Genomic DNA, 15,366 nt, shown 5'->3' with positions numbered 1-15,366 from the left:
AATATTGATGCAGAAATCCTGAACAAAATACTAGCAAACCAAATTCAACAATATGTTAGAAAGATCATCCATTATGACCAAGTAGGATTTATCCCTGGGTGCATGGATGGTTCAACATATACAAATCAATCAATACGATATATCATATCAATAGAATAAAAGCATATGATCATTTCAATTTATGCTGAAAATGCATTTGATAAAATTCAACATTTCATCATTGTAAAAACCCTCAAAAAACTGGGTATAGAAGGAACATACCTCAACACAATAAAAGCCATATATGACAGACACAGCTAGTATCATACAGAATGGGGAAAAACTGAAAGTCCTTCCTCTAAGATCTGGAACACAACAAGGATGCCCACTGTCACTACTGTTATTCAACGTAGCACTGGAATTCCTAGCCAGAGCAATCAGACAAGAGAAATATATAAAGGGCATCCAAATTGGAAAGGAAGAAGTCAAATAATCCTTCTTTGCTGATGATAAGATCTTATATTTGGAAAAACCTAGAGTCCACAAGAAAACAATTAGAACTCATAAATTCAGTAAAGCTGATGGATACAAAATCAACATGCAAAAACCAGTAGCATTTCTATATGTCAATAGTGAATAATGTGGAAAACCAATCAAAAAGTAATTCCATTTATAAAGTCACAAAAACAATTAAATACCCAGAAATTAACTTACAAAAGAAGTGAAAGATCTCTATAATAAAAACCATAAAACACTGATGAAATTGAAAGGGACACAAAAAACTGGAAACATATTCCATGTCCATAGATTGGAGTAATCAATACTGTTAAAATGTCCATACTACCCAAAGTGATCTATAGATCCAATGCAATACCTGTCAAAATACCAATGACATTCTCCACAGAAAAGAAATCTGAAATTTATATGGAACCACAAAAGACTCAGAATAGCCAAAGCTATCCTAAACTGAAAGAACAAAACTGGAAAAATCACATTTTCCCCTGGCTTCAAATTCTACTACAGAGCTATAGTAACCAAAACAGCATGGTACTGGCATATGAACAGACACATAGACCAATAAAACAGAATACAGAACCCAAAAACAAATCCGCACACCTATAGTGAATTCATTTTTGACAAAGGTGCCAAGAAAATACACTGGGGAAGAGACAGTCTCTTGCATAAATGGTGCTGGGAAAACTGGATCACCATAGATCCATGGATCGCAAAAGAATAAAACTAGACCCCTATCTCATACCATATAAAAATAGCAAATCAAAATGGATTAAAGACTTAAATATAAGATCTCAAACTATGAAACTACCACAAGAAAATATTGGGGAAAATATCCAGGTCATTGGTCTGGGAAAAGATTTTTTTAACAGTACCCCAGAAGCACAGACACCAAAGCAAACATGGCAAAACGGAATTACATCAAGTTAAAGAGCTTCTGAACAGCAAAGAGTACAACCAACAAAGTTAAGAGACAACTCAGTAAATCAGGAGAAAATATTTGCAAACTACCGCCTCTGATAAGGGATTAATAACAAGAACACATAAGGAGCTCAAACAACTCTATAGGAAAAAAAATCTAATAATCTGATCAAAAATGGGCAAAAGGGTTGATTAGACGTTTTTTTTTTTTTTTTGGACGCAATGTTTTTTTTTTCATTATTATACTTTAAGTTCTAGGGTACATGTACATAAAGTGCAGGTTTGTTACATATGTATACTTGTGCCATGTTGGTGTGCTGCACCCATCAACTCGTCAGCACCCATCAATTCATCATTTATATCAGGTATAACTCCCAATGCAATCCCTCCCCTCTCCCCCCTCCCCATGATAGGCCCCGATGTGTGATGTTCCCCTTCCCGAGTCCAAGTGATCTCATTGTTCAGTTCCCATCTATGAGTGAGAACATGCGGTGTTTGGTTTTCTCTTCTTGTGATAGTTTGCTAAGAATGATGGTTTCCAGCTGCATCCATGTCCCAACAAAGGACTGCAAACTCATCCTTTTTTATGGCTGCATAATATTCCATGGTGTATATGTGCCACATTTTCTTCATCCAGTCTGTCACAGATGGACATTTGGGTTGATTCCAAGTCTTTGCTATTGTGAATAGTGCCGCAATAAACATACGTGTGCATGTGTCTTTATAGCAGCATGATTTATAATCCTTTGGGTATATACCCAGTAGTGGGATGGCTGGGTCATATGGTACATCTAGTTCTAGATCCTTGAGGAATTGCCATACTGTTTTCCATAATGGTTGAACTAGTTTACAATCCCACCAACAGTGTCAAAGTGTTCCTATTTCTCCACATCCTCTCCAACAACTGTTGTTTCCTGATTTTTTAATGATTGCCATTCTAGCTGGTGTGAGATGGTATCTCATTGTGGTTTTGATTTGCATTTCTCTGATGGCCAGTGATGATGAGCATTTTTTCATGTGTCTGTTGGCTGTATGAATGTCTTCTTTTGAGAAATGTCTGTTCATATCCTTTGCTCACTTTTTGATGGGGTTGTTTGTTTTTTTCTTGTAAATTTGTTTGAATTCTTTGTAGGTTCTGGATATTAGCCATTTGTGAGATAAGTAGATTGTAAAAATTTTCTCCCATTCTGTAGAATGCCTGTTCATTCTGATGGTAGTTTCTTTTGCTGTGCAGAAGGTCTTTAGTTTAATTAGATCCCATTTGTCAATTTTGGCTTTTGTTGCCATTGCTTTTGGTGTTTTAGACATGAAGTCCTTGCCCATGCCTATGTCCTGAATGGTATTACCTAGGGTTTCTTCTAGGGTTTTTATGGTTTTAGGTCTAACATTTAAGTCTCTAATCCATCTTGAATAAATTTTTGTATAAGGTGTAAGGAAGGGATCCAGTTTCAGTTTTCTACTTATGGTTAGCCAGTTTTCCCAGCACTATTTATTGAATAGGGAATCCTTTTTCCATTTCTTGTTTTTGTCAGGTTTGTCAAAGATCAGATGGTTGTAAACCTAACTCATTTTATGAGGCCAGAATCATCCTGATACCAAAATCTGGCAGACATAGAACAAAAAGAGAAAAATTTCAGGCCAATATCCCTGATGAACATCGATGCAAAAATCCTAAATAAAATACTGGCAAACCAAATCCAGCATCACATCAAAAAGCTTATCCACCACGATCAAGTTGGTTTCATCCCCAGGATGTGAGGTTAGTTCAACATACACAAAGTCAATAAATATGATTCATCACATAAACAGAACTAAAGACAAAAATCACATGATTATCTCAATAGGTGCTGAAAAGGCCTTCAATGAAATTCAATATCCTTTCATGTTTTTAACTATCAATAAACTAGGTACTGAAGGAACTTACCTCTATGAACATACCGTCTATGACAAACCCGCAGCTAATATCACATCGAATGGGCGAATGCTAGAAGTATTCCCCTTGAAAACTGGAACAAGACAAGGATGCCCTGTCTCACCACTCCTATTCAATATAGTACTGGAAGTGCTGGCCAGGGCAATCAGGCAAGAGAAAGAAATAAAATATTCAAACAGAAAGAGAAGAAATCAAATTATCTTTGTTTGCAGATTACATGATCATGTATTTAGAAAACTCCATCATTTCAGCCTCAAAGCTTCTTAAGCTGATAAACAACTTCAGCAAAGTCTCAGGATACAAAATCAATGTGCAAAAATCTCTAGTATTCCTATTCACCAACAACAGGCAAACAGAGAGCCAAATTATGAATGAACTCATTTGCTACATTCATAATTGCTACAAAGAGAATAAAATACCTAGAAACACAGATAACAAGGGAAGTGAAGGACCTCTTCAAGGAGAACTATGAACCACTGCTCAAGGAAATCAGACAGGACACAAACATGTGAAAAAACATGGCCAGGTGTGATGGCTCATGCCTGTAATCCCAGCACTTTGGGAGGCCGAGGCGAGTGGATCACGAGGTCAGGAGATCAGAGACCATCCTGGCTAACACAGTGAAACCCCGTCTCTACTAAAAACACAAAAAATTAGCTGGGCGTGGTGGCAAGCACCTGTATTCCCAGCTTCTTGGGAGGCTGAGGCAGGAGAATGGCATGAACCCAGGAGGTGAAGCTTGCAGTGAGTCAAGATCACACCACTGCACTCCAGCCTGGGCGACACAGCAAGACTCTGTCCCAAATAAAACAAAAAGAAAAAACATTCCATGCCCATGGATAGAAAGAATCAAATCATGAAAATGGCCATATTGTCCAGAGTAATTTATAGATTCAATGATATTACCATTAAGCTACCATTGACATTCTTCACAGAATTAGAAAAACTATTTCAAAAATTCATATAGAGTCAAAAAGAACCCATATAGCCAAGATAATCCTAAGCAAAAAGAACAAACCTAGAGGCAGCATCAAGCTTCCCAATTTCAAACTATATTACAAGGCTATGGTAACCAAAACAGTGTGGTACTGGTACAAAAACAGACACATAGGCCAATGGAATAAATTAGAGAACTCAGAAGTAAGACCACATGCCTACAACCATCTGAGCTTCAAGAAACCTGACACATACAAGCAATGGGGAAAGGATTCCTTATTTAATAAATGCTGCTGGGAGAACTGGCTAGCCATATGCAGAAAATTGAAACTAGATCCCTTCCTTATACCTTATAGAAAATTTAACTGAAGATGGATTAAAGACTTAAATATAAAACCTAAAACTATAAAAACTCCTAGAAGAAAATCTAGGTGATACCATTCAGGACATAGGCATGGGCAAAGACTTCGTGATGAAAATACCAAAAGCAATTGTGACAAAAGCAAAAATTGACAAATGGGATCCAATTAAACTAAAGAGCTTCTGAACAGCCAAATAAATTATCAGAGTAAACATACAACCTACAAAATGGGAGAAAATAATTGCATTCTATCCATCTGGCAAAGGTCTAATATCCAGAGTCTACAAGGAGCTTAAACAAATTTGCAAGAAAAATACCAAACAACCCCATTAAAAAGTGGGGAAAGGATATAAACAGACACTTCTCAAAAGAATACATTCATGCAGCCAACAACCATATAAAAAAAGCTCAACATCACTGATGATCAGAGAAATGGAAATCAAAACCACAATGAGATACCATCTCATAACATTCAGAATGGAGATTTTTAAAAAGTCAAGAAACAGCAGATGCTGGCAAGGTTTTGGAGGAAAAGGAACACTTTTACACTGTTGGTGGAAGGGTAAATTATTTTAAAAATTCAACGATTGTGGAAGATAGTGTGGCGATTTCTCAAAGACTTAGAGGCAGAAATACCACTTGACCCAGCAATCCCATCATGGGGTATATACCTGAAAGAATATAAATTATCCTATTATAAAGGTACATGATTGTGTATACTCATTTCAGCACTATTCACAATAGCAAAGCCATTGAATCAACCAAAATGCCCATTAATGATAGACTGGATAGAGAAAATGTGGCACATATATACCATGAAATACTATGCAGCCATAAGAAGGAATGAGACCATGTCCTTTGCAGGGACATGGATGGAGGTGGAAGCCATTGTCCTCAGCAAACTAAAGCAGGAACAGAAAACCAAACACTACATGTTCCCACTTATAAAAGGAAATTGAACAATGAGAACATGTAGACACATGGGAGGGAATGACACACTGGAGCTTGTTGAGTGGAGCAGGGAGAGCATCAGGAAGAATAGCTAATGGATGCTGGGCTTAATACCTAGGTGATGGGTTGATCTGTGCAGCAAACCACCATGGCACACGTTTACCTATGTAACAAGTCTGCACATCCTGCACATGTATTCCAGAACTTAAAATAAAAGTTAAAAAAAAAAAAAAAAAGAAATGAGGTCTTGATACATTGCCTAGGCTAAAAAACCATATTCTTAATTAACTGGCTCAACTAGAACATATTGTTCCCTTTACGTGAAATACGCTTCCCACTTCTTGGTAGATAAACTTGCTTTGACCTTCAGATATCTTCTGAGACATCAACTGTGCCAAAATGTCCTCCTTGATCCCTTCAAGACTAAATTGGATGTCCTCTCCGTATGTTCTCTTACCTCTATCATAGCACTTAATGCACAGTAAGTTGTTTCTTCTTTGTCTCTTTCGCTAGATTCTACATTTCTGGAGGGAAAAGATGGTGCTAACCACATAGTAATTCCACAATAAGTATTTATCGAAAGAACAAATAAATAATATCATGAAGATAAAAATTAACTAGAGCCATGTTTGTCACTACAAAGATGCAAAATTTCCTGACATACTAAAATATTTTAAAATTTCTTAATAGAAAATCTTTAAAGTAACTATCAAGGAAGATAAATTTAGGAGAAATTAAAGAAAGAGTATTCCGGCATGCATGTTTTAAGGGAGGGATCCAGCAGATAGATTATGTCCTCACCTCACCTCAACTTCAGAAAGACCCTTAAGTATATAGAAACCATTGGCTCTAGATACTTAATGATCTTTCTGTCAAATGATTTATGTGATAGAACAATTCTACCATTCTGAAATTTTTAGAGGTATAACAGAAGGAGGGGCAGATTTCTTAGTTGTATCACAGTAAAAAGATCCAGGGTTGATGGAAAGACTAATTCGAAATGTTCCAGCCTTCCTCCTGTCATTTAATTTCATTATTATGATAGAGTGAGAGGTTTCTGACAGGGAGACAGTGAGGAAAGACAGAGCAAAAGTAGAATAAGTTGGGGTCATTGGGTTGAAAATGATTGACTACTATTCGTAATGTTACATTAACCTATTGTTCTCCTGTTCTGGGAAGTGAACTGAACACTCCAAATAATTTTGGCATTCACAGCAATTGAAACATCACCTACAAAGCTCCATTTGGTTGGTTATGATCTCAAATGGACATAGAAGTTGCTGGCTAATCCAGCCAGTGCAATCTATTTATGGAAAAATCAAATCGTTTTATTACATTGGAAAACTTTGAATTTACAGCATAGAGAAAAAGTGATGAATACATTCGCAAGAACATATATTTTCATTTGACTTGGTCTTATATAAAGAAAGTATTTAGAACAGTTTATATGTCCTTAGTGGTCTTCCTTCTATTCTTGCATTGATATGTGCACATGACTCTCTTTTCTATCCAAAGGAATTTTCTTTCCCTGGGTGTTACACCACAAGAAATAATGGGGAAGAAACAAAGATTGGCTATGTGATCAGCAGATTATGAATGACTTTCAGCTCCTATTAATGCAAACCAAATATGATTCAACTAAATTCATAGAAAGCCCAGGAGTTCTTAGCTTTGGATATATGGAATACCTGAAGTCTGAGTTTCACAGCTCCACTGAGATGGTTTCAGTTTTAAGCAATACTTTATTTCCACTAAGACAGTTGTGATCATCTTGGTAGCTACATACAGAGAGAAAGTTATATATATATAACTATATATATATATAGAAAGAGAAAGCTATATATATCGAGAGAAAGTTATATATATGTGTGTGCCAAAGGACATAGTTTTGAAAAATCTTTCAAAGCACATATTTGGAGAAATCCATATATCTCTTTCTTTAAGAAATTTCAAAGGCAAATGTTCCACTGCAATATCTATATAATTTCAATAACGTATATAAAGCTATAAATGAATGAAGAAAATAAAAATGGCATTTCTCTCCTATTAATTTAATTGTTTTGACCTAAAAATACTTTAAAATGTGGCTAACATACTCACCTCACTTACAATATAGAATGTAGATAACCGATAAATTATGCTTCTAAGTCCTGTGGTTCTTTTAAGATTTCTCAGAAATCTACCACCACCCACTCAAGCAGAATTATTCTTTACATGTTAACAAGATATACTCAATTACCAACAGAAGATGTATGTGTACAAAACTCCATTTTGAAAATAAAATATTTGCAGAGATAAGTGAATAGTAGAACCAATGCCCTACGATTCAACATCTTTCTTCCTGTAATGTGATGGCCTTTTACAAAGTGGTAAAAGGAAAGAAAGAGAACAAAAAAATATGCTACATGTTCCAACTCAAATGTACATTTATTGGAAACTGTTATGGGAACCCTTTTTCCTTCATCTCTATAGAGCTAATAAGTCTTCAAGATCCAGACCAAATCTTGAAGGACAGTAATGGCTCCCTTCTCTGGGTTTCTACTACACAGAACCTCAAATGTATTTCTGTTGGGTGTTTAATATTCATCATCACTGATTTTAGTTCTGAATGCATATACTAGATTTTTTTTTGGATCTATGTAGCATATTTTACTTTGTGTGTGTGTGTGTGTGTGTATGTGTGTGTGTGACAAGGTCTTGCTCTGTTGCTCAGGCTGAAGGGCAGTGGTGCGATCTCGGCTCACTACATGCTCGATCACCCAGGCTCAAGAGATCCTCCCACCTCAGCCTCCCAAGTAGCTGGGAACACAAGCATGTGCCACCATGCCTGGCTGATTTTGTTCATTTTTTGTAGAGACAAGGTCTCATTATGTTGCTCAAGCTGGTCTCAAACTTCTGGGCTCAAGCAATCCTACCATAGCCTACCAAAGTGCTGCATGAGCCACCATGCCCAGCTCACACTCTAAATTTATAAAGTAATTCCTGTTCTTATCTCTCCTCATCTTGAAAGATTTAGTGAAAAGACTAACATAATAGTGGACTTTATTTGACAAACATTTAGGGAGGCAGCAGGTACAGTAGAGAGGGCCATCACGGGCTTTAGAGCCAGTCAGTACTGCATGAATAATGTATTGAACATCCATATATTATCCTTCACCAAGTTCTCCAATTAAATTATGTTTATTTTCTTGCTTCTCTTGCTCTTTAAGTATATATATATATATATATATATATATATATATATATATATAAATGTATATATATACTCTCTAAAGTATATATATACTCTTTAAGTATATATATATACACTCTCTAAATATATATATTCTATCTATAAATACATGTGTGTATGTATATATGCACATATAAAAAATACTTTATCTGAACCACTTTAGGATAAGTTTTAGACATTACAGCAATTCAACTTTGAATACTTTAGCATGTGTGTTCCAAGAACAAAAATATTTTATTTTATCTTCTCGGTAAAATTATTCACATTCAAGAAATTTAAACTTGTTTTAATATATGTATATGTAATATATGTTAACTAATATATAGTACATATTGAGTTTTTTTCAATTAGCTAACAGTGTCTTTTTTTGCAATCTTTTTATATATTTCCAATTTAGGGTCCAATCCAGATCACACATTGAATTTAGATGACTTACTTCTTTTGTTTTGCAAATTTTTCTTTTATTTTTCTTTATTTAGTTTTTCTTCCCAACTTCTATTTTAGGTTCAGCAGGTACACGTGCAGGTTTTTTACATGGGTAGACTGTGTGTCATGGGGGTTTGATAAACAGGTTATTTCTTTAACTAGATAATAAGCATAGTACCTGATAGGTGGTTTTTTTTATCTTCACCCCCCTCCCACCCTCCAGCCTCAGGTAGGCCATGGTGTCTGTTGTTCTCTTCTCTGTGTCCATGTGTACTCAATGTTTAGCTCCCACTTAAGTCAGAACATGTGGTATTTGTTTTTCTGTTCCTGTGTTAATTTGCTTAGGATAAAGGGCTGCAGCTTCATCTATGTTGCTGCAAAGGACAAGGTTCTGTACATTTTTATTGCTGTGTAGTATTCCACGGTGTACATGCACCATATTTTCTTTTTCCAGTCCAATAGTGATGGGCGCTTAGGTTGATTTCATACATTCGCTATTGTGAATAGTGCTGTGATGAACATATGAGTCCACATGTCTTTATTGTAGAAGGAAATGATTCAAACTTCTGCATATTCAATATGATATTGGCTGTGGATTTGTAATAGATGGCTCTTTTTATTTTGAGGTATATTCCTTAAATGCCTAGTTTATTGAGGGTTTTTAACATGAAGGAATGTTAAATTTTATGGAAAAATTTTGTATGTCTATTGAAATGATCATTTTTTTTTTGTTTTTAGTTCCATTTATGTGATGAATCACATCTATTGATTTGCATATGGTGAGCCAACCTTGCATCTCAGGAATGAAGACCTCTTAATCATGGTGGATTAGCTTTCTGAATGCTGCTGAATTCAGTGTGCTAGTATTTTATTGAGGATTTTTGCATCTATGTTGATCAGAGCGATTGTCCTGAAGTTGTCTTTTTTGCTGTGTCTCTGCTAGGTTTTGATACTAGAATGATGGTGGCCTAACAGAATGGGTAAGGGAAGAGTCTCTCCTCAAAGTTTTGGAATGGTTTTGGTAGGATTAGTACAATTCTCTGTAAGTCTGGTGGAATTCGGCTATGAATCCATCTGATCCAGGGATTTTCTGGTTGGTAGTTTTTTTTTTTTTTTTTTTTATTCATTCAGTTTCAGAACTCATTATTGGTCTGTTCAATTTCTTCCTGGTTCAATCTTGGGAAGTTCTATATTTCCAGGAATGCATTCCTTTCTTCTATATTTTCTAGTTTGTGTGCCAAGAGGTGTTCCTGATAATCTCTGAGGTTTTTTTAAATATATTTCTTTGGGGGTAGTTGTAATGTCACATTTGTCTACTCTGATTGTGTTTATTGGGATCTTCTCTCTCTTTTTATTAGTCTAGCTAGTGGTCTATCAATCTTATTTCTCCTTTCAAATAGCAAACTTCTAGTTTTATCAATCCTTTGCATAGTTTTTTGCATCTCAATTTCATTCAGTTTGGTTCTAATTTTAGTTATTTCTTTTCTCTTGCTACCTTTGCAGTTGGTTGGGTCATGTTTTCCTGCTTCCTCTAAGTGTGATGTTAGGTTGTTAATTTGGGATCTTTCTCAGTTTTCAATGTGGGTGTTTAGTGATATAAAGTTTCCTCTTATCCCAGCTTTAGTTGTGTCCCAGAGATTCTAGTATGTTGTGTTTTTGTTTTCATGAGTTTCAAAAATTTTCTTGATTTTTGCCATAATTTCAGTGTTTACTCAAAAGTCATTTAGGAGCAGGTTATTTAATTTCTATGTCATTGTATCATTTGGGGATATCTTTTTTGGTATTAATTTCTACTTTTATTGTCTTGTGGTCTAAGAGTGTGCTTGGTATGATTTTGTTTTTTTTAATTTGTTGAGAATTGTTTCATGGCTGAGTATGTGGCCTATTTAGAGTACACGCCATGTACAAATGAGAAGAATGTATATCCTGTTGTTGTTGGATAAAGTGTTCCCTAAATTAGGTTCATTTGGTCCAGTGTTGAGTTTAGATTCCTAATATCTTCGTTACTTTTCTGCCTTGATGATCCGTGTAATACTGTCAGTGGGGTGTTGAAGTCTTCCCTTGTTATTGTGTGGTTAACTAAGCCTCTTCATATGTCTCTAAATCTGGGTGCTCCAGGGTTGGGTGCAGAGATATTTAGGATAGTTAAGTCTTCTTGTTGAATTGAACTCTTTATCATTATGTAATGCCCTTCTTTGTCTTTTTTGATCATTGTTAACTTAAAGTCTGCTTTTTTTTTTTTCTGAAATAAAAATAGCAATCCCTTCTCTTTTTTTATTTTCCATTTGCTTGGTAGCTTTTTTCTCCATCCCTTTACTTTGAACCTATAGATGTCAGTGCATATGACATGGGTATCTTGAAGACAGCACTGCCAGATCTTGCTTCTTTATCCAACATGCCACTCTGTGTTTTTAAGTGGAGCATTTAGCCTGTTTATGTTCCAGGTTAATATTGATGTGAGGATTTTATTCTGTCCTCATGTTGTTAGGTGGTTTTTATGCGTATTTGATTTTGTAGTTGCTTTATAGTGTTGATGATCTATGCACTTAAGCGTGTTGTGTGGTAGCCAGTAACAGTCTTTTGTTTCCATGGTTAGCACTCCCTTAAGGACCTCTAGTATATCAGATCTGCTTCTTTTAGCCTTTGCTTGTCTGAAAAGGATTTTATTTCTCCTTCACTTATGAAGCCTAGTTTGACTGGATATAAAATTCTTGGTTGGGGCCGGGCACCGTGGCCCATGCCTGCAATCCCAGCACTTTGGGAGGCCAAGGCAGGCAGATCACCTGAGCTCAGGAGTTCGAGACCAGCCTGACCAACATGGTGAAACCCTGTCTCTACTAAACACAAAAAATTAGCTGGGCGTGGTGGCACATGTCTGTGATCCCAGCTACTTGGGAGGCTGAGGCACGAGAATCACTTGAATCTGGGAGGCAGAGGTTGCAATGAGCCAAGGTTGTGCCATTGTACTCCAGCCTGGGCAACAAGAGTGAAAACTCCATATCAAAAATAAAATAAATTCTTGGTTGAAATTCCTTTTTTTTTAAGAATGCTGAATATAGGCCACTAATTTATCTGGCTTGAAGGATTTCTGCTGAAAGTTTCACTATTAGCCTGGTGTGGTTCTCTGCCCCTCCTACCTAGCAGTCTTAAATAATTTTTCTTTCTTTCTTAGAGAATCTGATGACTATGTCTTGGGGATGGTCATCTTATAGAGTATCTCAGAGTTTCTCTGCATTTCCTGAACTTGAATGTCGACCTCATTAGCAAGGCTGGGGAAATTTTCATAGAAAATATCCTCAAATATGTTTTCCAAGCTGCTTGCTCCCTCTCCCTCTCTTTCAGAGACACAAATGAGCCATAGGTTTGGTCTTTTTACCTAATCCCATGTTTCTCTAGATTTTATTCATTCTTTTTTATTCCTTTTTTAAAAATTTTTATCTGAATGAATTGAAGAACCAGTCTTTGAGCTCAGGGATTCTTTCCTCAGCTTGGTCTATTTTGCTTTTAATACTTCTGATTGGTCCAGGCACAGTGGCTCATGCCTGTAATCCCAGCACTTTGGGAGGCTGAGGCAGGCAGATCACTTGAGGTCAGGAATTTGAGGCCAGCCTGGCCTATACGTAGAAACTGTGTCTCTACTAAAATCACAAAAATTAGCTGGGCGTGGTGGTGCATGTCTGTAATCCCAGCTACTGAGGAGGCTGAGGCAGGAGAATCACTTGTACTCTGTGTGATGGAGTGAGACTGTCTCAAAACAAACAAAAAACCCTTCTGATTATATTATGAAATTCTTGTGGTGAGTTTTTCAGCTCTATCAGATCAGTTTGGTACTCTCTTAAAATTGCTATTTCATTTTTCAGCTCATATAATTTTATTGGATTCCTTCGGTTGGGTTGGGTTTTGAATTTTTCCTGAATCTCAGTGATTTTTGTTGCTATTCAGATTCTGAATTCTATGTCTGTTATTTCTGCTGTTTCAATCTGGCTAAGAACCATTGCTAGGGAGGTAGTATGGACATTTGCAGGTAAGAAGAAACTCTGGCTTTTTGAGTTGCCAGAGTTCTTGTGCTGGTTCTTTATCTTCTGTGTGGACTGATGTATCTTTAATTTTTGAAGTTGCTGACCTTTGGATGGGGTTTCTTGCTTTTACAATCTTTGATGTCCTTGAGGGTTTGACTGTGGTATATTGACTTTAGTCAAATGGCTTTGTTTATGGATATTTCAGGGGGCCAAGGCTCATCTCAGCATTCCTGGGCTGCAAACTCTAACCCTAGGGGCTGGTACCAGGTCTGTGGCTTTGTTCTCTGGTCACTCAAGGTTAAGCACCTGCTGTGTTGGAGGGGCTGAGGTGTTCCCAGTCCACTGGCAACAATACTGATGGGGATGCTGGCAAAAAAAGTACTTCATTGGAGTGGTATCAGCAGGATCTGCACTCATGCATGTGTGCTAGCAGCAGCAGGGCGGTCACACAGCAGGATCTATACATACATGCACATGCCAGTGGCAGTAATGTGGTTGGGTCTAGACATACACACCAGTGGCAATGAGGTGGCAGGGACGATGCATGTGTGAGTGCTCGTGGCGGTGGTGCAGCGGGGTGCACACACACTGGTGGAGGCAGGGTGATGGTGTCTATGCATATGTACTTCTTTTTTTTAAATCTACAATAGCTTCTCAGCCTTTCTTCGTCTTTCATAATATTGTTCTGGAAAAAATTTTAATGGCACCCCTTTCACTCTCAAAGGCTTCCTAGTTTGGACAATAAATAATATATCATCTTATTTATGTGTAATTGGGGATAATGTTTGATGAATATTCTGCATCATCAGAGTATTTTGAGCAGAGAGCCCTGGCACTTGAATTAAAGGATGATTGTATAGCAGCCCTACAGATAGAGCCACGGGAATGACCAGAGATGTATCTCTCAGAGCTATTTGTTTTCATATCAGAGTAGTGACTTAGTAACCTTTTCCTTTTTTCCTAGAGAGGATTTGTCTACATTCCATAGCAAAGTTTCGCTTTCTTTTTCCAAGAGGAGAATGGTCAGACCTTGCAGCACCCTATATAAGCTCTAAGTTTCGTATTTCAGAACTCCTCTTCTCCAGTGCAAATTTAGCTCTCACTGCATGGCTTGCAGGGATTTGGGACATGGAGACTTGTGCAAGATGTTCCATGAGCAAATATTCTTTCATCTGAACTAGAGGTTTCAAGTTTCTGCAGAATGGTAACTCTTTAGTCTGCAAGTAGGGTAACATCCCAGACCCTTCAGAGTTTCAGACTTAACAATGTGTCATTAAGCATTTAATCCAAAATGTCCTGAGGTACACTACAGGAAAAGACCTGTGTCTTGACCACTAAGAATTTAAAATCTAGTGAAGGAAATGAACTTAAATTGAAACATAAGAAGAAAAATGTGGTATATTCTATAGTCAAACACTGGGCTGTAAAAATGCAGAGAGAAGGAATCAATTGCTATTAGGGAAATAAAACATGGCTTCCAGAAGAGTGTGATATAAATTTTGAACAGTCCCAAAGGGTAAAAGAACATAAGTGATTTGCACGAAGCCACAAAGAAGTATAACCCGAGTTAGTGTTCTTATTTTGCTAACTCTCAGTGAATTTTTATTTACATTATATTTACATTAACTAAGCTTTACATGCGATTAATAGTCAGGGTAAGAAAATAAAAATTAGATGGGTAAGCCTAATTGTCTCAGAGAAAAATAGTTTGTAATGCATCGTATTGGGCAGCACACACACCTATTAACTCAAATATTTTAATTTTAAAAGGCTTTTCAAAGTATTAGCCCTCAGAATATATTAATTTGCATATATAATTATGTTACACATTTTACGGTTACTGATTTGTTTACATATGCTTTGAGAAATCTACATTCTTATTTATATGCCATAGTATACACGCACAATATTGGGAAATAATTTGTGTTTTAGTCATAGATTTAAAATATAAGGATATTTCTAATAGTGAAATTTCTAGAAATATCTATATTTGGAGAAAAATCATTTTATAATGCAAGAAAATTGAAGTCATGGTTTCAAATATGAGAGGTTAATTAAAAATTTTATTACATTGAGATTACAATACATTGATAAA

Source organism: Rhinopithecus roxellana, chromosome 4 (genome assembly GCF_007565055.1).
Source record: "Rhinopithecus roxellana isolate Shanxi Qingling chromosome 4, ASM756505v1, whole genome shotgun sequence".
Taxonomy (NCBI): domain Eukaryota; kingdom Metazoa; phylum Chordata; class Mammalia; order Primates; family Cercopithecidae; genus Rhinopithecus; species Rhinopithecus roxellana.
This window is presented reverse-complemented; position numbering follows the sequence as displayed.